Source organism: Aplidium turbinatum, chromosome 6 (genome assembly GCF_918807975.1).
Source record: "Aplidium turbinatum chromosome 6, kaAplTurb1.1, whole genome shotgun sequence".
Lineage (NCBI taxonomy): Eukaryota > Metazoa > Chordata > Ascidiacea > Aplousobranchia > Polyclinidae > Aplidium > Aplidium turbinatum.
In genome coordinates, this window is record NC_137477.1 from 28,654,922 (window position 1) to 28,673,490 (window position 18,569).

Sequence of the window (18,569 nt, forward strand, 5' to 3'; positions counted from 1 at the left end):
AAATGAATAAACTTTTGTCCTAACTGTAATAGTATCGAGATATCTTTCATTAAAGATGAAAAACAGAAAAAAGCCTACAACACCTGGTATTCCCAGGCGGTCACCCATCCAAGTACTAACCAGGCTCGACGTTGCTTAACTTCCCAGATCGGACGAGATGGGGTGTTCTCAACGTGATATGGTCGTAGGCGTCAGTGCAATTTAAACTAACGCTTTTATCTTGTTTTTTGAACGAAGCTCTAAAGCAAATTGAAGCAATCTCGTTTGAAACGTAGCTGCCCAGGCTGGGATTCGATGCCATGTTTTTTGCGAAATGGTCTCTTTTCATGACGTAAATTGAATAAATTTTTGTCCTAAATGTAATAGTATCGAGATATCTTTCATTAAAGATGAAAAACAGAAAAGAAAAAAGCCTACAACACCTGGTATTCCCAGGCGGTCACCCATCCAAGTACTAACCAGGCTCGACGTTGCTTAACTTCCCAGATCGGACGAGATGGGGTGTTCTCAACGTGATATGGTCGTAGGCGTCAGTGCAATTTAAACTAACGCTTTTATCTTGCTTTTTGAACGAAGCTCTAAAGCAAATTGAAGCAATCTCGTTTGAAACGTAGCTGCCCAGGCTGGGATTCGATGCTAGGTTTTTCGCGAAATGGTCTCTTTTCATGACGTAAAATGAATAAACTTTTGTCCTAACTGTAATAGTATCGAGATATCTTTCATTAAAGATGAAAAACAGAAAAAAGCCTACAACACATGGTATTCCCAGGCGGTCACCCATCCAAGTACTAACCAGGCTCGACGTTGCTTAACTTCCCAGATCGGACGAGATGGGGTGTTCTCAACGTGATATGGTCGTAGGCGTCAGTGCAATTTAAACTAACGCTTTTATCTTGCTTTTTGAACGAAGCTCTAAAGCAAATTGAAGCAATCTCGTTTGAAACGTAGCTGCCCAGGCTGGGATTCGATGCCAGGTTTTTTGCGAAATGGTCTCTTTTCATGACGTAAAATGAATAAATTTTTGTCCTAAATGTAATAGTATCGAGATATCTTTCATTAAAGATGAAAAACAGAAAAGAAAAAAGCCTACAACACCTGGTATTCCCAGGCGGTCACCCATCCAAGTACTAACCAGGCTCGACGTTGCTTAACTTCCCAGATCGGACGAGATGGGGTGTTCTCAACGTGATATGGTCGTAGGCGTTAGTGCAATTTAAAACAACGCTTTTATCTTGCTTTTTGAACGAAGCTCTAAAGCAAATTAAAGCAGTCTCCTTTCAAACGTAGTTGTCCAGGCTGGGATTTGATGCCAGGTTTTTCGCGAAATGGTCTCTTTTCATGACGTAACGTGCATAGCTTTTTGTCCAAAGGGAAATAATATCGAGATATCTTTCATTAAAGATCAAAAGAAAGAAAAGAAAAAAGCCTACAACACCTGGTATTCCCAGGCGGTCACCCATCCAAGTACTAACCAGGCTCGACGTTGCTTAACTTCCCAGATCGGACGAGATGGGGTGTTCTCAACGTGATATGGTCGTAGGCGTCAGTGCAATTTAAACTAACGCTTTTATCTTGCTTTTTGAACGAAGCTCTAAAGCAAATTGAAGCAATCTCGTTTAAAACGTAGCTGCCCAGGCTGGGATTCGATGCTAGGTTTTTTGCGAAATGGTCTCTTTTCATGACGTAAAATGAATAAACTTTTGTCCTAAATGTAATAGTATCGAGATATCTTTCATTAAAGATGAAAAACAGAAAAAGCCTACAACACCTGGTATTCCCAGGCGGTCACCCATCCAAGTACTAACCAGGCTCGACGTTGCTTAACTTCCCAGATCGGACGAGATGGGGTGTTCTCAACGTGATATGGTCGTAGGCGTCAGTGCAATTTAAACTAACGCTTTTATCTTGCTTTTTGAACGAAGCTCTAAAGCAAATTGAAGCAATCTCGTTTGAAACGTAGCTGCCCAGGCTGGGATTCGATGCCAGGTTTTTCGCGAAATGGTCTCTTTTCATGACGTAAAATGAATAATTTTTTGTCCTAAATGTAATAGTATCGAGATGTCTTTCATTAAAGATGAAAAGAAAAGAAAAAAGCCTACAACACCTGGTATTCCCAGGCGGTCACCCATCCAAGTACTAACCAGGCTCGACGTTGCTTAACTTCCCAGATCGGACGAGATGGGGTGTTCTCAACGTGATATGGTCGTAGGCGTCAGTGCAATTTAAACTAACGCTTTTATCTTGCTTTTTGAACGAAGCTCGAAAGCAAATTGAAGCAATCTCGTTTGAAACGTAGCTGCCCAGGCTGGGATTCGATGCCAGGTTTTTTGCGAAATGGTCTCTTTTCATGACGTAAAATGAATAAATTTTTGTCCTAAATGTAATAGTATCGAGATATCTTTCATTAAAGATGAAAAACAGAAAAGAAAAAAGCCTACAACACCTGGTATTCCCAGGCGGTCACCCATCCAAGTACTAACCAGGCTCGACGTTGCTTAACTTCCCAGATCGGACGAGATGGGGTGTTCTCAACGTGATATGGTCGTAGGCGTTAGTGCAGTTTAAAACAACGCTTTTATCTTGCTTTTTGAACGAAGCTTTAAAGCAAATTAAAGCAGTCTCCTTTCAAACGTAGTTGTCCAGGCTGGGATTTGATGCCAGGTTTTTCGCGAAATGGTCTCTTTTCATGACGTAACGTGCATAGCTTTTTGTCCAAAGGGAAATAATATCGAGATATCTTTCATTAAAGATCAAAAGAAAGAAAAGAAAAAAGCCTACAACACCTGGTATTCCCAGGCGGTCACCCATCCAAGTACTAACCAGGCTCGACGTTGCTTAACTTCCCAGATCGGACGAGATGGGGTGTTCTCAACGTGATATGGTCGTAGGCGTCAGTGCAATTTAAACTAACGCTTTTATCTTGCTTTTTGAACGAAGCTCTAAAGCAAATTGAAGCAATCTCGTTTGAAACGTAGCTGCCCAGGCTGGGATTCGATGCTAGGTTTTTTGCGAAATGGTCTCTTTTCATGACGTAAAATGAATAAACTTTTGTCCTAAATGTAATAGTATCGAGATATCTTTCATTAAAGATGAAAAACAGAAAAAGCCTACAACACCTGGTATTCCCAGGCGGTCACCCATCCAAGTACTAACCAGGCTCGACGTTGCTTAACTTCCCAGATCGGACGAGATGGGGTGTTCTCAACGTGATATGGTCGTAGGCGTCAGTGCAATTTAAACTAACGCTTTTATCTTGCTTTTTGAACGAAGCTCTAAAGCAAATTGAAGCAATCTCGTTTGAAACGTAGCTGCCCAGGCTGGGATTCGATGCCAGGTTTTTCGCGAAATGGTCTCTTTTCATGACGTAAAATGAATAATTTTTTGTCCTAAATGTAATAGTATCGAGATGTCTTTCATTAAAGATGAAAAGAAAAGAAAAAAGCCTACAACACCTGGTATTCCCAGGCGGTCACCCATCCAAGTACTAACCAGGCTCGACGTTGCTTAACTTCCCAGATCGGACGAGATGGGGTGTTCTCAACGTGATATGGTCGTAGGCGTCAGTGCAATTTAAACTAACGCTTTTATCTTGCTTTTTGAACGAAGCTCGAAAGCAAATTGAAGCAATCTCGTTTGAAACGTAGCTGCCCAGGCTGGGATTCGATGCCAGGTTTTTCGCGAAATGGTCTCTTTTCATGACGTAAAATGAATAAATTTTTGTCCTAAATGTAATAGTATCGAGATATCTTTCATTAAAGATTAAAAGAAAAGAAAAGAAAAAAGCCTACAACACCTGGTATTCCCAGGCGGTCACCCATCCAAGTACTAACCAGGCTCGACGTTGCTTAACTTCCCAGATCGGACGAGATGGGGTGTTCTCAACGTGATATGGTCGTAGGCGTCAGTGCAATTTAAACTAACGCTTTTATCTTGCTTTTTGAACGAAGCTCTAAAGCAAATTGAAGCAATCTCGTTTGAAACGTAGCTGCCCAGGCTGGGATTCGATGCTAGGTTTTTCGCAAAATGGTCTCTTTTCATGACGTAAAATGAATAAACTTTTGTCCTAACTGTAATAGTATCGAGATATCTTTCATTAAAGATGAAAAACAGAAAAAAGCCTACAACACCTGGTATTCCCAGGCGGTCACCCATCCAAGTACTAACCAGGCTCGACGTTGCTTAACTTCCCAGATCGGACGAGATGGGGTGTTCTCAACGTGATATGGTCGTAGGCGTCAGTGCAATTTAAACTAACGCTTTTATCTTGCTTTTTGAACGAAGCTCCAAAGCAAATTGAAGTAATCTCGTTTGAAACGTAGCTGCCCAGGCTGGGATTCGATGCCAGGTTTTTCGCGAAATGGTCTCTTTTCATGACGTAAAATGAATAAATTTTTGTCCTAAATGTAATAGTATCGAGATATCTTTCATTAAAGATCAAAAGAAAAGAAAAGAAAAAAGCCTACAACACCTGGTATTCCCAGGCGGTCACCCATCCAAGTACTAACCAGGCTCGACGTTGCTTAACTTCCCAGATCGGACGAGATGGGGTGTTCTCAACGTGATATGGTCGTAGGCGTCAGTGCAATTTAAACTAACGCTTTTATCTTGCTTTTTGAACGAAGCTCTAAAGCAAATTGAAGCAATCTCGTTTGAAACGTAGCTGCCCAGGCTGGGATTCGATGCCAGGTTTTTCGCGCAATGGTCTCTTTTCATGACGTAAAATGAATAAATTTTTGTCCTAAATGTAATAGTATCGAGATATCTTTCATTAAAGATTAAAAGAAAAGAAAAGAAAAAAGCCTACAACACCTGGTATTCCCAGGCGGTCACCCATCCAAGTACTAACCAGGCTCGACGTTGCTTAACTTCCCAGATCGGACGAGATGGGGTGTTCTCAACGTGATATGGTCGTAGGCGTCAGTGCAATTTAAACTAACGCTTTTATCTTGCTTTTTGAACGAAGCTCTAAAGCAAATTGAAGCAATCTCGTTTGAAACGTAGCTGCCCAGGCTGGGATTCGATGCCAGGTTTTTCGCGAAATGGTCTCTTTTCATGACGTAAAATGAATAAATTTGTGTCCTAAATGTAATAGTATCGAGATATCTTTCATTAAAGATGAAAAACAGAAAAAAGCCTACAACACCTGGTATTCCCAGGCGGTCACCCATCCAAGTACTAACCAGGCTCGACGTTGCTTAACTTCCCAGATCGGACGAGATGGGGTGTTCTCAACGTGATATGGTCGTAGGCGTCAGTGCAATTTAAACTAACGCTTTTATCTTGCTTTTTGAACGAAGCTCTAAAGCAAATTGAAGCAATCTCGTTTGAAACGTAGCTGCCCAGGCTGGGATTCGATGCCAGGTTTTTCGCGAAATGGTCTCTTTTCATGACGTAAAATGAATAATTTTTTGTCCTAAATGTAATAGTATCGAGATGTCTTTCATTAAAGATGAAAAGAAAAGAAAAAAGCCTACAACACCTGGTATTCCCAGGCGGTCACCCATCCAAGTACTAACCAGGCTCGACGTTGCTTAACTTCCCAGATCGGACGAGATGGGGTGTTCTCAACGTGATATGGTCGTAGGCGTCAGTGCAATTTAAACTAACGCTTTTATCTTGCTTTTTGAACGAAGCTCTAAAGCAAATTGAAGCAATCTCGTTTGAAACGTAGCTGCCCAGGCTGGGATTCGATGCTAGGTTTTTCGCAAAATGGTCTCTTTTCATGACGTAAAATGAATAAACTTTTGTCCTAACTGTAATAGTATCGAGATATCTTTCATTAAAGATGAAAAACAGAAAAAAGCCTACAACACCTGGTATTCCCAGGCGGTCACCCATCCAAGTACTAACCAGGCTCGACGTTGCTTAACTTCCCAGATCGGACGAGATGGGGTGTTCTCAACGTGATATGGTCGTAGGCGTCAGTGCAATTTAAACTAACGCTTTTATCTTGCTTTTTGAACGAAGCTCTAAAGCAAATTGAAGCAATCTCGTTTGAAACGTAGCTGCCCAGGCTGGGATTCGATGCCAGGTTTTTCGCGAAATGGTCTCTTTTCATGACGTAAAATGAATAAATTTTTGTCCTAAATGTAATAGTATCGAGATATCTTTCATTAAAGATGAAAAACAGAAAAAAGCCTACAACACCTGGTATTCCCAGGCGGTCACCCATCCAAGTACTAACCAGGCTCGACGTTGCTTAACTTCCCAGATCGGACGAGATGGGGTGTTCTCAACGTGATATGGTCGTAGGCGTCAGTGCAATTTAAACTAACGCTTTTATCTTGCTTTTTGAACGAAGCTCTAAAGCAAATTGAAGCAATCTCGTTTGAAACGTAGCTGCCCAGGCTGGGATTCGATGCCAGGTTTTTCGCGAAATGGTCTCTTTTCATGACGTAAAATGAATAATTTTTTGTCCTAAATGTAATAGTATCGAGATGTCTTTCATTAAAGATGAAAAGAAAAGAAAAAAGCCTACAACACCTGGTATTCCCAGGCGGTCACCCATCCAAGTACTAACCAGGCTCGACGTTGCTTAACTTCCCAGATCGGACGAGATGGGGTGTTCTCAACGTGATATGGTCGTAGGCGTCAGTGCAATTTAAACTAACGCTTTTATCTTGCTTTTTGAACGAAGCTCTAAAGCAAATTGAAGCAATCTCGTTTGAAACGTAGCTGCCCAGGCTGGGATTCGATGCTAGGTTTTTCGCAAAATGGTCTCTTTTCATGACGTAAAATGAATAAACTTTTGTCCTAACTGTAATAGTATCGAGATATCTTTCATTAAAGATGAAAAACAGAAAAAAGCCTACAACACCTGGTATTCCCAGGCGGTCACCCATCCAAGTACTAACCAGGCTCGACGTTGCTTAACTTCCCAGATCGGACGAGATGGGGTGTTCTCAACGTGATATGGTCGTAGGCGTCAGTGCAATTTAAACTAACGCTTTTATCTTGCTTTTTGAACGAAGCTCCAAAGCAAATTGAAGCAATCTCGTTTGAAACGTAGCTGCCCAGGCTGGGATTCGATGCCAGGTTTTTCGCGAAATGGTCTCTTTTCATGACGTAAAATGAATAAATTTTTGTCCTAAATGTAATAGTATCGAGATATCTTTCATTAAAGATCAAAAGAAAAGAAAAGAAAAAAGCCTACAACACCTGGTATTCCCAGGCGGTCACCCATCCAAGTACTAACCAGGCTCGACGTTGCTTAACTTCCCAGATCGGACGAGATGGGGTGTTCTCAACGTGATATGGTCGTAGGCATCAGTGCAATTTAAACTAACGCTTTTATCTTGCTTTTTGAACGAAGCTCTAAAGCAAATTGAAGCAATCTCGTTTGAAACGTAGCTGCCCAGGCTGGGATTCGATGCCAGGTTTTTCGCGCAATGGTCTCTTTTCATGACGTAAAATGAATAAATTTTTGTCCTAAATGTAATAGTATCGAGATATCTTTCATTAAAGATTAAAAGAAAAGAAAAGAAAAAAGCCTACAACACCTGGTATTCCCAGGCGGTCACCCATCCAAGTACTAACCAGGCTCGACGTTGCTTAACTTCCCAGATCGGACGAGATGGGGTGTTCTCAACGTGATATGGTCGTAGGCGTCAGTGCAATTTAAACTAACGCTTTTATCTTGCTTTTTGAACGAAGCTCCAAAGCAAATTGAAGCAATCTCGTTTGAAACGTAGCTGCCCAGGCTGGGATTCGATGCCAGGTTTTTCGCGAAATGGTCTCTTTTCATGACGTAAAATGAATAAATTTGTGTCCTAAATGTAATAGTATCGAGATATCTTTCATTAAAGATTAAAAGAAAAGAAAAGAAAAAAGCCTACAACACCTGGTATTCCCAGGCGGTCACCCATCCAAGTACTAACCAGGCTCGACGTTGCTTAACTTCCCAGATCGGACGAGATGGGGTGTTCTCAACGTGATATGGTCGTAGGCGTCAGTGCAATTTAAACTAACGCTTTTATCTTGCTTTTTGAACGAAGCTCTAAAGCAAATTGAAGCAATCTCGTTTGAAACGTAGCTGCCCAGGCTGGGATTCGATGCCAGGTTTTTCGCGAAATGGTCTCTTTTCATGACGTAAAATGAATAATTTTTTGTCCTAAATGTAATAGTATCGAGATGTCTTTCATTAAAGATGAAAAGAAAAGAAAAAAGCCTACAACACCTGGTATTCCCAGGCGGTCACCCATCCAAGTACTAACCAGGCTCGACGTTGCTTAACTTCCCAGATCGGACGAGATGGGGTGTTCTCAACGTGATATGGTCGTAGGCGTCAGTGCAATTTAAACTAACGCTTTTATCTTGCTTTTTGAACGAAGCTCGAAAGCAAATTGAAGCAATCTCGTTTGAAACGTAGCTGCCCAGGCTGGGATTCGATGCCAGGTTTTTCGCGAAATGGTCTCTTTTCATGACGTAAAATGAATAAATTTTTGTCCTAAATGTAATAGTATCGAGATATCTTTCATTAAAGATTAAAAGAAAAGAAAAGAAAAAAGCCTACAACACCTGGTATTCCCAGGCGGTCACCCATCCAAGTACTAACCAGGCTCGACGTTGCTTAACTTCCCAGATCGGACGAGATGGGGTGTTCTCAACGTGATATGGTCGTAGGCGTTAGTGCAGTTTAAAACAACGCTTTTATCTTGCTTTTTGAACAAAGCTTTAAAGCAAATTGAAGCAGTCTCCTTTCAAACGTAGCTGTCCAGGCTGGGATTCGATTAGGGTTTTTCGCAAAATGGTCTCTTTTCATGACGTAAAGTGCATAACTTTTTGTCCAAAGGGAAATAATATCGAGATATCTTTCATTAAAGATCAAAAGAAAGAAAAGAAAAGAAAAAAGCCTACAACACCTGGTATTCCCAGGCGGTCACCCATCCAAGTACTAACCAGGCTCGACGTTGCTTAACTTCCCAGATCGGACGAGATGGGGTGTTCTCAACGTGATATGGTCGTAGGCGTCAGTGCAATTTAAACTAACGCTTTTATCTTGCTTTTTGAACGAAGCTCTAAAGCAAATTGAAGCAATCTCGTTTGAAACGTAGCTGCCCAGGCTGGGATTCGATGCTAGGTTTTTCGCGAAATGGTCTCTTTTCATGACGTAAAATGAATAAACTTTTGTCCTAACTGTAATAGTATCGAGATATCTTTCATTAAAGATGAAAAACAGAAAAAAGGCTACAACACATGGTATTCCCAGGCGGTCACCCATCCAAGTACTAACCAGGCTCGACGTTGCTTAACTTCCCAGATCGGACGAGATGGGGTGTTCTCAACGTGATATGGTCGTAGGCGTCAGTGCAATTTAAACTAACGCTTTTATCTTGCTTTTTGAACGAAGCTCTAAAGCAAATTGAAGCAATCTCGTTTGAAACGTAGCTGCCCAAGCTGGGATTCGATGCCAGGTTTTTTGCGAAATGGTCTCTTTTCATGACGTAAAATGAATAAATTTTTGTCCTAAATGTAATAGTATCGAGATATCTTTCATTAAAGATTAAAAGAAAAGAAAAGAAAAAAGCCTACAACACCTGGTATTCCCAGGCGGTCACCCATCCAAGTACTAACCAGGCTCGACGTTGCTTAACTTCCCAGATCGGACGAGATGGGGTGTTCTCAACGTGATATGGTCGTAGGCGTTAGTGCAGTATAAAACAACGCTTTTATCTTGCTTTTTGAACGAAGCTTTAAAGCAAATTAAAGCAGTCTCCTTTCAAACGTAGTTGTCCAGGCTGGGATTTGATGCCAGGTTTTTCGCGAAATGGTCTCTTTTCATGACGTAAAGTGCATAACTTTTTGTCCAAAGGGAAATAATATCGAGATATCTTTCATTAAAGATCAAAGAAAGAAAAGAAAAAAGCCTACAACACCTGGTATTCCCAGGCGGTCACCCATCCAAGTACTAACCAGGCTCGACGTTGCTTAACTTCCCAGATCGGACGAGATGGGGTGTTCTCAACGTGATATGGTCGTAGGCGTCAGTGCAATTTAAACTAACGCTTTTATCTTGCTTTTTGAACGAAGCTCTAAAGCAAATTGAAGCAATCTCGTTTGAAACGTAGCTGCCCAGGCTGGGATTCGATGCTAGGTTTTTTGCGAAATGGTCTCTTTCATGACGTAAAATGAATAAACTTTTGTCCTAAATGTAATAGTATCGAGATATCTTTCATTAAAGATGAAAAACAGAAAAAAGCCTACAACACCTGGTATTCCCAGGCGGTCACCCATCCAAGTACTAACCAGGCTCGACGTTGCTTAACTTCCCAGATCGGACGAGATGGGGTGTTCTCAACGTGATATGGTCGTAGGCGTCAGTGCAATTTAAACTAACGCTTTTATCTCGCTTTTTGAACGAAGCTCTAAAGCAAATTGAAGCAATCTCGTTTGAAACGTAGCTGCCCAGGCTGGGATTCGATTAGGGTTTTTCGCAAATGGTCTCTTTTCATGACGTAAAATGAATAAATTTTGTCCTAAATGTAATAATATCGAGATATCTTTCATTAAAGATCAAAGAAAAGAAAAGAAAGAAAAAAGCCTACGACACCTGGTATTCCCAGGCGGTCACCCATCCAAGTACTAACCAGGCTCGACGTTGCTTAACTTCCCAGATCGGACGAGATGGGGTGTTCTCAACGTGATATGGTCGTAGGCGTCAGTGCAATTTAAACTAACGCTTTTATCTTGCTTTTTGAACGAAGCTCTAAAGCAAATTGAAGCAATCTCGTTTGAAACGTAGCTGCCCAGGCTGGGATTCGATGCTAGGTTTTTCGCAAAATGGTCCTCTTTTCATGACGTAAAATGAATAACTTTTGTCCTAACTGTAATAGTATCGAGATATCTTTCATTAAAGATGAAAAACAGAAAAAGCCTACAACACCTGGTATTCCCAGGCGGTCACCCATCCAAGTACTAACCAGGCTCGACGTTGCTTAACTTCCCAGATCGGACGAGATGGGGTGTTCTCAACGTGATATGGTCGTAGGCGTCAGTGCAATTTAAACTAACGCTTTTATCTTGTTTTTTTGAACGAAGCTCTAAAGCAAATTGAAGCAATCTCGTTTGAAACGTAGCTGCCCAGGCTGGGATTCGATGCCATGTTTTTTGCGAAATGGTCTCTTTTCATGACGTAAAAATGAATAAATTTTTGTCCTAAATGTAATTGTATCGAGATATCTTTCATTAAAGATGAAAAACAGAAAAGAAAAAAGCCTACAACACCTGGTATTCCCAGGCGGTCACCCATCCAAGTACTAACCAGGCTCGACGTTGCTTAACTTCCCAGATCGGACGAGATGGGGTGTCTCAACGTGATATGGTCGTAGGCGTCAGTGCAATTTAAACTAACGCTTTTATCTTGTTTTTTGAACGAAGCTCTAAAGCAAATTGAAGCAATCTCGTTTGAAAACGTAGCTGCCCAGGCTGGGATTCGATGCCATGTTTTTGCGAAATGGTCTCTTTTCATGACGTAAAATGAATAAATTTTTGTCCTAAATGTAATAGTATCGAGATATCTTTCATTAAAGATGAAAAACAGAAAGAAAAAAGCCTACAACACCTGGTATTCCCAGGCGGTCACCCATCCAAGTACTAACCAGGCTCGAGGTTGCTTAACTTCCAGATCGGACGAGATGGGGTGGTTCTCAACGTGATATGGTCGTAGGCGTCAGTGCAATTTAAACTAACGCTTTTATCTTGCTTTTTGAACGAAGCTCTAAAGCAAATTGAAGCAATCTCGTTTGAAACGTAGCTGCCCAGGCTGGGATTCGATGCCAGGTTTTTCGCGAAATGGTCTCTTTTCATGACGTAAAATGAATAATTTTTTGTCCTAAATGTAATAGTATCGAGATGTCTTTCATTAAAGATGAAAAGAAAAGAAAAAAGACCTACACACCTGGTATTCCCAGGCGGGTCACCCATCAAGTACTAACCAGGCTCGACGTTGCTTAACTTCCCAGATCGGACGAGATGGGGTGTTCTCAACGTGATATGGTCGTAGGCGTCAGTGCAATTTAAACTAACGCTTTTATCTTGCTTTTTGAACGAAGCTCGAAAGCAAATTGAAGCAATCTCGTTTGAAACGTAGCTGCCCAGGCTGGGATTCGATGCAGGTTTTTCGCGAAATGGTCTCTTTTCATGACGTAAAATGAATAAATTTTGTCCTAAATGTAATAGTATCGAGATATCTTTCATTAAGATTAAAAGAAAAGAAAAGAAAAAAGCCTACAACACCTGGTATTCCCAGGCGGTCACCCATCCAAGTACTAACCAGGCTCGACGTTGCTTAACTTCCCAGATCGGACGAGATGGGGTGATCTCAACGTGATATGGTCGTAGGCCGTCAGTGCAATTTAAACTAACGCTTTTATCTTGCTTTTTGAACGAAGCTCTAAAGCAAATTGAAGCAATCTCGTTTGAAACGTAGCTGCCCAGGCTGGGATTCGATGCTAGGGTTTTTCGCGAAATGGTCTCTTTTCATGACGTAAAATGAATAAACTTTTGTCCTAACTGTAATAGTATCGAGATATCTTTCATTAAAGATGAAAAACAGAAAAAAGCCTACAACACATGGTATTCCCAGGCGGTCACCCATCCAAGTACTAACCGGGCCCGAGGTTGCTTAACTTCCGAGATCGAACGAGATCGGGTCTACTCAACCTGGTATGGTCGTAGGCGTCAGTGCAATTTAAACTAACGCTTTTATCTTGCTTTTTGAACGAAGCTCTAAAGCAAATTGAAGCAATCTCGTTTGAAACGTAGCTGCCCAAGCTGGGATTCGATGCCAGGTTTTTTTGCGAAATGGTCTCTTTTCATGACGTAAAATGAATAAATTTTTGTCCTAAATGTAATAGTATCGAGATATCTTTCATTAAAGATGAAAAACAGAAAAGAAAAAAGCCTACAACACCCGGTATTCCCAGGCGGTCACCCATCCAAGTACTAACCGGGCCCGAGGTTGCTTAACTTCCAGATCGAACGAGATCGGGTCTACTCAACCTGGTATGGTCGTAGGCGTTAGTGCAGTTTAAAAGAACGCTTTTATCTTGCTTTTTGAACGAGCTTTAAAGCAAATTAAAGCAGTCTCCTTTCAAACGTAGTTGTCCAGGCTGGGATTTGATGCCAGGTTTTTCGCGAAAATGGTCTCTTTCATGACGTAAAGTGCATAACTTTTTGTCCAAAGGGAAATAATATCGAGATATCTTTCATTAAAGATCAAAAGAAAGAAAAGTAAAAAGCCTACAACACCTGGTATTCCCAGGCGGTCACCCATCCAAGTACTAACCAGGCTCGACGTTGCTTAACTTCCCAGATCGGACGAGATGGGGTGTTCTCAACGTGATATGGTCGTAGGCGTCAGTGCAATTTTAAACTAACGCTTTTATCTTGCTTTTTGAACGAAGCTCTAAGCAAATTGAAGCAATCTCGTTTGAAACGTAGCTGCCCAGGCTGGGATTCGATGCTAGGTTTTTTGCGAAATGGTCTCTTTTCATGACGTAAAATGAATAAACTTTTGTCCTAAATGTAATAGTATCGAGATATCTTTCATTAAAGATGAAAAACAGAAAAAAGCCTACAACATCTGGTATTCCCAGGCGGTCACCCATCCAAGTACTATCCAGAGCTCGAGGTTGCTTAACTTCGGAGATCGAACGAGATCGGGTCTACTCAACCTGGTATGGTCGTAGGCGTCAGTGCATTTAAACTAACGCTTTTATCTTGCTTTTTGAACGAAGCTCTAAAGCAAATTGAAGCAATCTCGTTGAAAATCTCGTTTGAAACGTAGCTGCCCAGGCTGGGATTCGATGCCAGGTTTTTCGCGAAATGGTCTCTTTTCATGACGTAAAATGAATAAATTTTTGTCCTAAATGTAATAATATCGAGATATCTTTCATTAAAGATTAAAAGAAAAGAAAAGAAAAGAAAAAAGCCTACGACACCTGGTATTCCCAGGCGGTCACCCATCCAAGTACTAACCAGGCTCGACGTTGCTTAACTTCCCAGATCGGACGAGATGGGGTGTTCTCAACGTGATATGGTCGTAGGCGTCAGTGCAATTTAAACTAACGCTTTTATCTTGCTTTTTGAACGAAGCTCTAAAGCAAATTGAAGCAATCTCGTTTGAAACGTAGCTGCCCAGGCTGGGATTCGATGCTAGGTTTTTCGCGAAATGGTCTCTTTTCATAACGTAAAATGAATAAATTTTTGTCCTAACTGTAGTAGTATCGAAATATCTTTCATTAAAGATGAAAAACAGAAAAAAGCCTACAACACCTGGTATTCCCAGGCGGTCACCCATCCAAGTACTAACCAGGCTCGACATTGCTTAACTTTCCAGATCGGACGAGATGGAGTGTTCTCAACGTGATATGGTCGTAAGCGTCAGTGCAATTTAAACTAACGCTTTTATCTTGCTTTTTGAACGAAGCTCTAAAGCAAATTGAAGCAATCTCGTTTGAAACGTAGCTGCCCAGGCTGGGATTCGATGCCAGGTTTTTCGCGAAATGGTCTCTTTTCATGACGTAAAATGAATAAACTTTTGTCCTAACTGTAATAGTATCGAGATATCTTTCATTAAAGATGAAAAACAGAAAAAAGCCTACAACACCTGGTATTCCCAGGCGGTCACCCATCCAAGTACTAACCAGGCTCGACGTTGCTTAACTTCCCAGATCGGACGAGATGGGGTGTTCTCAACGTGATATGGTCGTAGGCGTCAGTGCAATTTAAACTAACGCTTTTATCTTGCTTTTTGAACGAAGCTCTAAAGCAAATTGAAGCAATCTCGTTTGAAACGTAGCTGCCCAGGCTGGGATTCGATGCCAGGTTTTTCGCGAAATGGTCTCTTTTCATGACGTAAAATGAATAATTTTTTGTCCTAAATGTAATAGTATCGAGATGTCTTTCATTAAAGATGAAAAGAAAAGAAAAAAGCCTACAACACCTGGTATTCCCAGGCGGTCACCCATCCAAGTACTAACCAGGCTCGACGTTGCTTAACTTCCCAGATCGGACGAGATGGGGTGTTCTCAACGTGATATGGTCGTAGGCGTCAGTGCAATTTAAACTAACGCTTTTATCTTGCTTTTTGAACGAAGCTCTAAAGCAAATTGAAGCAATCTCGTTTGAAACGTAGCTGCCCAGGCTGGGATTCGATGCTAGGTTTTTCGCGAAATGGTCTCTTTTCATAACGTAAAATGAATAAATTTTTGTCCTAACTGTAGTAGTATCGAAATATCTTTCATTAAAGATGAAAAACAGAAAAAAGCCTACAACACCTGGTATTCCCAGGCGGTCACCCATCCAAGTACTAACCAGGCTCGACATTGCTTAACTTTCCAGATCGGACGAGATGGAGTGTTCTCAACGTGATATGGTCGTAGGCGTCAGTGCAATTTAAACTAACGCTTTTATCTTGCTTTTTGAACGAAGCTCTAAAGCAAATTGAAGCAATCTCGTTTGAAACGTAGCTGCCCAGGCTGGGATTCGATGCCAGGTTTTTCGCGAAATGGTCTCTTTTCATGACGTAAAATGAATAAACTTTTGTCCTAACTGTAATAGTATCGAGATATCTTTCATTAAAGATGAAAAACAGAAAAAAGCCTACAACACCTGGTATTCCCAGGCGGTCACCCATCCAAGTACTAACCAGGCTCGACGTTGCTTAACTTCCCAGATCGGACGAGATGGGGTGTTCTCAACGTGATATGGTCGTAGGCGTCAGTGCAATTTAAACTAACGCTTTTATCTTGCTTTTTGAACGAAGCTCTAAAGCAAATTGAAGCAATCTCGTTTGAAACGTAGCTGCCCAGGCTGGGATTCGATGCCAGGTTTTTCGCGAAATGGTCTCTTTTCATGACGTAAAATGAATAATTTTTTGTCCTAAATGTAATAGTATCGAGATGTCTTTCATTAAAGATGAAAAGAAAAGAAAAAAGCCTACAACACCTGGTATTCCCAGGCGGTCACCCATCCAAGTACTAACCAGGCTCGACGTTGCTTAACTTCCCAGATCGGACGAGATGGGGTGTTCTCAACGTGATATGGTCGTAGGCGTCAGTGCAATTTAAACTAACGCTTTTATCTTGCTTTTTGAACGAAGCTCTAAAGCAAATTGAAGCAATCTCGTTTGAAACGTAGCTGCCCAGGCTGGGATTCGATGCCAGGTTTTTCGCGAAATGGTCTCTTTTCATGACGTAAAATGAATAAATTTTTGTCCTAAATGTAATAGTATCGAGATGTCTTTCATTAAAGATGAAAAGAAAAGAAAAAAGCCTACAACACCTGGTATTCCCAGGCGGTCACCCATCCAAGTACTAACCAGGCTCGACGTTGCTTAACTTCCCAGATCGGACGAGATGGGGTGTTCTCAACGTGATATGGTCGTAGGCGTCAGTGCAATTTAAACTAACGCTTTTATCTTGCTTTTTGAACGAAGCTCGAAAGCAAATTGAAGCAATCTCGTTTGAAACGTAGCTGCCCAGGCTGGGATTCGATGCCAGGTTTTTCGCGAAATGGTCTCTTTTCATGACGTAAAATGAATAAATTTTTGTCCTAAATGTAATAGTATCGAGATATCTTTCATTAAAGATTAAAAGAAAAGAAAAGAAAAAAGCCTACAACACCTGGTATTCCCAGGCGGTCACCCATCCAAGTACTAACCAGGCTCGACATTGCTTAACTTTCCAGATCGGACGAGATGGAGTGTTCTCAACGTGATATGGTCGTAGGCGTCAGTGCAATTTAAACTAACGCTTTTATCTTGCTTTTTGAACGAAGCTCTAAAGCAAATTGAAGCAATCTCGTTTGAAACGTAGCTGCCCAGGCTGGGATTCGATGCCAGGTTTTTCGCGAAATGGTCTCTTTTCATGACGTAAAATGAATAAACTTTTGTCCTAACTGTAATAGTATCGAGATATCTTTCATTAAAGATGAAAAACAGAAAAAAGCCTACAACACCTGGTATTCCCAGGCGGTCACCCATCCAAGTACTAACCAGGCTCGACGTTGCTTAACTTCCCAGATCGGACGAGATGGGGTGTTCTCAACGTGATATGGTCGTAGGCGTCAGTGCAATTTAAACTAACGCTTTTATCTTGCTTTTTGAACGAAGCTCTAAAGCAAATTGAAGCAATCTCGTTTGAAACGTAGCTGCCCAGGCTGGGATTCGATGCCAGGTTTTTCGCGAAATGGTCTCTTTTCATGACGTAAAATGAATAATTTTTTGTCCTAAATGTAATAGTATCGAGATGTCTTTCATTAAAGATGAAAAGAAAAGAAAAAAGCCTACAACACCTGGTATTCCCAGGCGGTCACCCATCCAAGTACTAACCAGGCTCGACGTTGCTTAACTTCCCAGATCGGACGAGATGGGGTGTTCTCAACGTGATATGGTCGTAGGCGTCAGTGCAATTTAAACTAACGCTTTTATCTTGCTTTTTGAACGAAGCTCTAAAGCAAATTGAAGCAATCTCGTTTGAAACGTAGCTGCCCAGGCTGGGATTCGATGCCAGGTTTTTCGCGAAATGGTCTCTTTTCATGACGTAAAATGAATAATTTTTTGTCCTAAATGTAATAGTATCGAGATGTCTTTCATTAAAGATGAAAAGAAAAGAAAAAAGCCTACAACACCTGGTATTCCCAGGCGGTCACCCATCCAAGTACTAACCAGGCTCGACGTTGCTTAACTTCCCAGATCGGACGAGATGGGGTGTTCTCAACGTGATATGGTCGTAGGCGTCAGTGCAATTTAAACTAACGCTTTTATCTTGCTTTTTGAACGAAGCTCTAAAGCAAATTGAAGCAATCTCGTTTGAAACGTAGCTGCCCAGGCTGGGATTCGATGCCAGGTTTTTCGCGAAATGGTCTCTTTTCATGACGTAAAATGAATAATTTTTTGTCCTAAATGTAATAGTATCGAGATGTCTTTCATTAAAGATGAAAAGAAAAGAAAAAAGCCTACAACACCTGGTATTCCCAGGCGGTCACCCATCCAAGTACTAACCAGGCTCGACGTTGCTTAACTTCCCAGATCGGACGAGATGGGGTGTTCTCAACGTGATATGGTCGTAGGCGTCAGTGCAATTTAAACTAACGCTTTTATCTTGCTTTTTGAACGAAGCTCGAAAGCAAATTGAAGCAATCTCGATTGAAACGTAGCTGCCCAGGCTGGGATTCGATGCCAGGTTTTTCGCGAAATGGTCTCTTTTCATGACGTAAAATGAATAAATTTTTGTCCTAAATGTAATAGTATCGAGATATCTTTCATTAAAGATTAAAAGAAAAGAAAAGAAAAAAGCCTACAACACCTGGTATTCCCAGGCGGTCACCCATCCAAGTACTAACCAGGCTCGACGTTGCTTAACTTCCCAGATCGGACGAGATGGGGTGTTCTCAACGTGATATGGTCGTAGGCGTCAGTGCAATTTAAACTAACGCTTTTATCTTGTTTTTTGAACGAAGCTCTAAAGCAAATTGAAGCAATCTCGTTTGAAACGTAGCTGCCCAGGCTGGGATTCGATGCCATGTTTTTTGCGAAATGGTCTCTTTTCATGACGTAAAATGAATAA

The 18,569-nt window shown here is 41.3% G+C and overlaps 52 non-coding genes and 3 pseudogenes across 52 annotated transcripts; all 55 read right to left on the reverse strand.

Annotated features, from left to right (window-relative positions):
• Positions 1 to 71: 71 nt before the first annotated feature.
• LOC145773218 (5S ribosomal RNA) lies at positions 72 to 190 on the reverse strand. The gene has a single exon (XR_014289618.1). It is a non-coding gene; the product is annotated as a 5S ribosomal RNA (ribosomal RNA).
• Positions 191 to 410: 220 nt separating this feature from the next.
• Positions 411 to 529, reverse strand: LOC145773219 (5S ribosomal RNA). Its single transcript, XR_014289619.1, has one exon. It is a non-coding gene; the product is annotated as a 5S ribosomal RNA (ribosomal RNA).
• A 215-nt stretch (positions 530 to 744) lies between these two features.
• On the reverse strand, positions 745 to 863 carry LOC145773374 (5S ribosomal RNA). Its single transcript, XR_014289765.1, has one exon. It is a non-coding gene; the product is annotated as a 5S ribosomal RNA (ribosomal RNA).
• Positions 864 to 1,083: 220 nt separating this feature from the next.
• LOC145773220 (5S ribosomal RNA) lies at positions 1,084 to 1,202 on the reverse strand. The gene has a single exon (XR_014289620.1). It is a non-coding gene; the product is annotated as a 5S ribosomal RNA (ribosomal RNA).
• Positions 1,203 to 1,423: 221 nt separating this feature from the next.
• Positions 1,424 to 1,542, reverse strand: LOC145773221 (5S ribosomal RNA). The gene has a single exon (XR_014289621.1). It is a non-coding gene; the product is annotated as a 5S ribosomal RNA (ribosomal RNA).
• Positions 1,543 to 1,756: 214 nt separating this feature from the next.
• LOC145773223 (5S ribosomal RNA) lies at positions 1,757 to 1,875 on the reverse strand. The gene has a single exon (XR_014289623.1). It is a non-coding gene; the product is annotated as a 5S ribosomal RNA (ribosomal RNA).
• Positions 1,876 to 2,092: 217 nt separating this feature from the next.
• LOC145773224 (5S ribosomal RNA) lies at positions 2,093 to 2,211 on the reverse strand. The gene has a single exon (XR_014289624.1). It is a non-coding gene; the product is annotated as a 5S ribosomal RNA (ribosomal RNA).
• Positions 2,212 to 2,431: 220 nt separating this feature from the next.
• Positions 2,432 to 2,550, reverse strand: LOC145773225 (5S ribosomal RNA). Its single transcript, XR_014289625.1, has one exon. It is a non-coding gene; the product is annotated as a 5S ribosomal RNA (ribosomal RNA).
• Positions 2,551 to 2,771: 221 nt separating this feature from the next.
• Positions 2,772 to 2,890, reverse strand: LOC145773226 (5S ribosomal RNA). The gene has a single exon (XR_014289626.1). It is a non-coding gene; the product is annotated as a 5S ribosomal RNA (ribosomal RNA).
• Positions 2,891 to 3,104: 214 nt separating this feature from the next.
• On the reverse strand, positions 3,105 to 3,223 carry LOC145773227 (5S ribosomal RNA). The gene has a single exon (XR_014289627.1). It is a non-coding gene; the product is annotated as a 5S ribosomal RNA (ribosomal RNA).
• A 217-nt stretch (positions 3,224 to 3,440) lies between these two features.
• LOC145773228 (5S ribosomal RNA) lies at positions 3,441 to 3,559 on the reverse strand. Its single transcript, XR_014289628.1, has one exon. It is a non-coding gene; the product is annotated as a 5S ribosomal RNA (ribosomal RNA).
• Positions 3,560 to 3,781: 222 nt separating this feature from the next.
• LOC145773229 (5S ribosomal RNA) lies at positions 3,782 to 3,900 on the reverse strand. The gene has a single exon (XR_014289629.1). It is a non-coding gene; the product is annotated as a 5S ribosomal RNA (ribosomal RNA).
• A 215-nt stretch (positions 3,901 to 4,115) lies between these two features.
• On the reverse strand, positions 4,116 to 4,234 carry LOC145773230 (5S ribosomal RNA). The gene has a single exon (XR_014289630.1). It is a non-coding gene; the product is annotated as a 5S ribosomal RNA (ribosomal RNA).
• A 222-nt stretch (positions 4,235 to 4,456) lies between these two features.
• LOC145773231 (5S ribosomal RNA) lies at positions 4,457 to 4,575 on the reverse strand. Its single transcript, XR_014289631.1, has one exon. It is a non-coding gene; the product is annotated as a 5S ribosomal RNA (ribosomal RNA).
• A 222-nt stretch (positions 4,576 to 4,797) lies between these two features.
• On the reverse strand, positions 4,798 to 4,916 carry LOC145773233 (5S ribosomal RNA). The gene has a single exon (XR_014289632.1). It is a non-coding gene; the product is annotated as a 5S ribosomal RNA (ribosomal RNA).
• Positions 4,917 to 5,131: 215 nt separating this feature from the next.
• On the reverse strand, positions 5,132 to 5,250 carry LOC145773235 (5S ribosomal RNA). The gene has a single exon (XR_014289634.1). It is a non-coding gene; the product is annotated as a 5S ribosomal RNA (ribosomal RNA).
• A 217-nt stretch (positions 5,251 to 5,467) lies between these two features.
• LOC145773236 (5S ribosomal RNA) lies at positions 5,468 to 5,586 on the reverse strand. The gene has a single exon (XR_014289635.1). It is a non-coding gene; the product is annotated as a 5S ribosomal RNA (ribosomal RNA).
• Positions 5,587 to 5,801: 215 nt separating this feature from the next.
• Positions 5,802 to 5,920, reverse strand: LOC145773237 (5S ribosomal RNA). The gene has a single exon (XR_014289636.1). It is a non-coding gene; the product is annotated as a 5S ribosomal RNA (ribosomal RNA).
• Positions 5,921 to 6,135: 215 nt separating this feature from the next.
• On the reverse strand, positions 6,136 to 6,254 carry LOC145773238 (5S ribosomal RNA). Its single transcript, XR_014289637.1, has one exon. It is a non-coding gene; the product is annotated as a 5S ribosomal RNA (ribosomal RNA).
• A 217-nt stretch (positions 6,255 to 6,471) lies between these two features.
• Positions 6,472 to 6,590, reverse strand: LOC145773239 (5S ribosomal RNA). Its single transcript, XR_014289638.1, has one exon. It is a non-coding gene; the product is annotated as a 5S ribosomal RNA (ribosomal RNA).
• Positions 6,591 to 6,805: 215 nt separating this feature from the next.
• Positions 6,806 to 6,924, reverse strand: LOC145773240 (5S ribosomal RNA). Its single transcript, XR_014289639.1, has one exon. It is a non-coding gene; the product is annotated as a 5S ribosomal RNA (ribosomal RNA).
• A 222-nt stretch (positions 6,925 to 7,146) lies between these two features.
• Positions 7,147 to 7,265, reverse strand: LOC145773241 (5S ribosomal RNA). The gene has a single exon (XR_014289640.1). It is a non-coding gene; the product is annotated as a 5S ribosomal RNA (ribosomal RNA).
• Positions 7,266 to 7,487: 222 nt separating this feature from the next.
• LOC145773242 (5S ribosomal RNA) lies at positions 7,488 to 7,606 on the reverse strand. Its single transcript, XR_014289641.1, has one exon. It is a non-coding gene; the product is annotated as a 5S ribosomal RNA (ribosomal RNA).
• Positions 7,607 to 7,828: 222 nt separating this feature from the next.
• On the reverse strand, positions 7,829 to 7,947 carry LOC145773243 (5S ribosomal RNA). Its single transcript, XR_014289642.1, has one exon. It is a non-coding gene; the product is annotated as a 5S ribosomal RNA (ribosomal RNA).
• A 217-nt stretch (positions 7,948 to 8,164) lies between these two features.
• LOC145773244 (5S ribosomal RNA) lies at positions 8,165 to 8,283 on the reverse strand. Its single transcript, XR_014289643.1, has one exon. It is a non-coding gene; the product is annotated as a 5S ribosomal RNA (ribosomal RNA).
• A 222-nt stretch (positions 8,284 to 8,505) lies between these two features.
• Positions 8,506 to 8,624, reverse strand: LOC145773246 (5S ribosomal RNA). The gene has a single exon (XR_014289645.1). It is a non-coding gene; the product is annotated as a 5S ribosomal RNA (ribosomal RNA).
• Positions 8,625 to 8,849: 225 nt separating this feature from the next.
• LOC145773247 (5S ribosomal RNA) lies at positions 8,850 to 8,968 on the reverse strand. Its single transcript, XR_014289646.1, has one exon. It is a non-coding gene; the product is annotated as a 5S ribosomal RNA (ribosomal RNA).
• Positions 8,969 to 9,183: 215 nt separating this feature from the next.
• Positions 9,184 to 9,302, reverse strand: LOC145773397 (5S ribosomal RNA). Its single transcript, XR_014289787.1, has one exon. It is a non-coding gene; the product is annotated as a 5S ribosomal RNA (ribosomal RNA).
• A 222-nt stretch (positions 9,303 to 9,524) lies between these two features.
• LOC145773249 (5S ribosomal RNA) lies at positions 9,525 to 9,643 on the reverse strand. Its single transcript, XR_014289647.1, has one exon. It is a non-coding gene; the product is annotated as a 5S ribosomal RNA (ribosomal RNA).
• Positions 9,644 to 9,863: 220 nt separating this feature from the next.
• On the reverse strand, positions 9,864 to 9,982 carry LOC145773250 (5S ribosomal RNA). Its single transcript, XR_014289648.1, has one exon. It is a non-coding gene; the product is annotated as a 5S ribosomal RNA (ribosomal RNA).
• Positions 9,983 to 10,196: 214 nt separating this feature from the next.
• LOC145773251 (5S ribosomal RNA) lies at positions 10,197 to 10,315 on the reverse strand. Its single transcript, XR_014289649.1, has one exon. It is a non-coding gene; the product is annotated as a 5S ribosomal RNA (ribosomal RNA).
• A 222-nt stretch (positions 10,316 to 10,537) lies between these two features.
• Positions 10,538 to 10,656, reverse strand: LOC145772880 (5S ribosomal RNA). The gene has a single exon (XR_014289343.1). It is a non-coding gene; the product is annotated as a 5S ribosomal RNA (ribosomal RNA).
• A 214-nt stretch (positions 10,657 to 10,870) lies between these two features.
• On the reverse strand, positions 10,871 to 10,989 carry LOC145773252 (5S ribosomal RNA). The gene has a single exon (XR_014289650.1). It is a non-coding gene; the product is annotated as a 5S ribosomal RNA (ribosomal RNA).
• A 222-nt stretch (positions 10,990 to 11,211) lies between these two features.
• LOC145773384 (5S ribosomal RNA) lies at positions 11,212 to 11,329 on the reverse strand. Its single transcript, XR_014289774.1, has one exon. It is a non-coding gene; the product is annotated as a 5S ribosomal RNA (ribosomal RNA).
• A 219-nt stretch (positions 11,330 to 11,548) lies between these two features.
• Positions 11,549 to 11,667, reverse strand: LOC145773402 (5S ribosomal RNA; annotated as a pseudogene).
• Positions 11,668 to 11,885: 218 nt separating this feature from the next.
• On the reverse strand, positions 11,886 to 12,003 carry LOC145773405 (5S ribosomal RNA; annotated as a pseudogene).
• Positions 12,004 to 12,222: 219 nt separating this feature from the next.
• Positions 12,223 to 12,341, reverse strand: LOC145773325 (5S ribosomal RNA). Its single transcript, XR_014289719.1, has one exon. It is a non-coding gene; the product is annotated as a 5S ribosomal RNA (ribosomal RNA).
• Positions 12,342 to 12,558: 217 nt separating this feature from the next.
• Positions 12,559 to 12,677, reverse strand: LOC145773396 (5S ribosomal RNA). Its single transcript, XR_014289786.1, has one exon. It is a non-coding gene; the product is annotated as a 5S ribosomal RNA (ribosomal RNA).
• A 221-nt stretch (positions 12,678 to 12,898) lies between these two features.
• On the reverse strand, positions 12,899 to 13,016 carry LOC145773400 (5S ribosomal RNA). The gene has a single exon (XR_014289790.1). It is a non-coding gene; the product is annotated as a 5S ribosomal RNA (ribosomal RNA).
• Positions 13,017 to 13,236: 220 nt separating this feature from the next.
• Positions 13,237 to 13,355, reverse strand: LOC145773253 (5S ribosomal RNA). The gene has a single exon (XR_014289651.1). It is a non-coding gene; the product is annotated as a 5S ribosomal RNA (ribosomal RNA).
• A 215-nt stretch (positions 13,356 to 13,570) lies between these two features.
• Positions 13,571 to 13,690, reverse strand: LOC145773404 (5S ribosomal RNA; annotated as a pseudogene).
• Positions 13,691 to 13,928: 238 nt separating this feature from the next.
• Positions 13,929 to 14,047, reverse strand: LOC145773193 (5S ribosomal RNA). The gene has a single exon (XR_014289594.1). It is a non-coding gene; the product is annotated as a 5S ribosomal RNA (ribosomal RNA).
• Positions 14,048 to 14,262: 215 nt separating this feature from the next.
• Positions 14,263 to 14,381, reverse strand: LOC145773379 (5S ribosomal RNA). Its single transcript, XR_014289769.1, has one exon. It is a non-coding gene; the product is annotated as a 5S ribosomal RNA (ribosomal RNA).
• A 215-nt stretch (positions 14,382 to 14,596) lies between these two features.
• LOC145773254 (5S ribosomal RNA) lies at positions 14,597 to 14,715 on the reverse strand. Its single transcript, XR_014289652.1, has one exon. It is a non-coding gene; the product is annotated as a 5S ribosomal RNA (ribosomal RNA).
• Positions 14,716 to 14,932: 217 nt separating this feature from the next.
• LOC145773255 (5S ribosomal RNA) lies at positions 14,933 to 15,051 on the reverse strand. Its single transcript, XR_014289653.1, has one exon. It is a non-coding gene; the product is annotated as a 5S ribosomal RNA (ribosomal RNA).
• A 215-nt stretch (positions 15,052 to 15,266) lies between these two features.
• Positions 15,267 to 15,385, reverse strand: LOC145773347 (5S ribosomal RNA). The gene has a single exon (XR_014289739.1). It is a non-coding gene; the product is annotated as a 5S ribosomal RNA (ribosomal RNA).
• A 215-nt stretch (positions 15,386 to 15,600) lies between these two features.
• Positions 15,601 to 15,719, reverse strand: LOC145773256 (5S ribosomal RNA). Its single transcript, XR_014289654.1, has one exon. It is a non-coding gene; the product is annotated as a 5S ribosomal RNA (ribosomal RNA).
• Positions 15,720 to 15,936: 217 nt separating this feature from the next.
• LOC145773258 (5S ribosomal RNA) lies at positions 15,937 to 16,055 on the reverse strand. The gene has a single exon (XR_014289656.1). It is a non-coding gene; the product is annotated as a 5S ribosomal RNA (ribosomal RNA).
• A 217-nt stretch (positions 16,056 to 16,272) lies between these two features.
• Positions 16,273 to 16,391, reverse strand: LOC145773259 (5S ribosomal RNA). Its single transcript, XR_014289657.1, has one exon. It is a non-coding gene; the product is annotated as a 5S ribosomal RNA (ribosomal RNA).
• Positions 16,392 to 16,613: 222 nt separating this feature from the next.
• Positions 16,614 to 16,732, reverse strand: LOC145773348 (5S ribosomal RNA). The gene has a single exon (XR_014289740.1). It is a non-coding gene; the product is annotated as a 5S ribosomal RNA (ribosomal RNA).
• Positions 16,733 to 16,947: 215 nt separating this feature from the next.
• Positions 16,948 to 17,066, reverse strand: LOC145773260 (5S ribosomal RNA). Its single transcript, XR_014289658.1, has one exon. It is a non-coding gene; the product is annotated as a 5S ribosomal RNA (ribosomal RNA).
• A 217-nt stretch (positions 17,067 to 17,283) lies between these two features.
• Positions 17,284 to 17,402, reverse strand: LOC145773261 (5S ribosomal RNA). The gene has a single exon (XR_014289659.1). It is a non-coding gene; the product is annotated as a 5S ribosomal RNA (ribosomal RNA).
• Positions 17,403 to 17,619: 217 nt separating this feature from the next.
• Positions 17,620 to 17,738, reverse strand: LOC145773262 (5S ribosomal RNA). The gene has a single exon (XR_014289660.1). It is a non-coding gene; the product is annotated as a 5S ribosomal RNA (ribosomal RNA).
• Positions 17,739 to 17,955: 217 nt separating this feature from the next.
• On the reverse strand, positions 17,956 to 18,074 carry LOC145773263 (5S ribosomal RNA). The gene has a single exon (XR_014289661.1). It is a non-coding gene; the product is annotated as a 5S ribosomal RNA (ribosomal RNA).
• A 222-nt stretch (positions 18,075 to 18,296) lies between these two features.
• LOC145773265 (5S ribosomal RNA) lies at positions 18,297 to 18,415 on the reverse strand. The gene has a single exon (XR_014289662.1). It is a non-coding gene; the product is annotated as a 5S ribosomal RNA (ribosomal RNA).
• Positions 18,416 to 18,569: the final 154 nt, after the last annotated feature.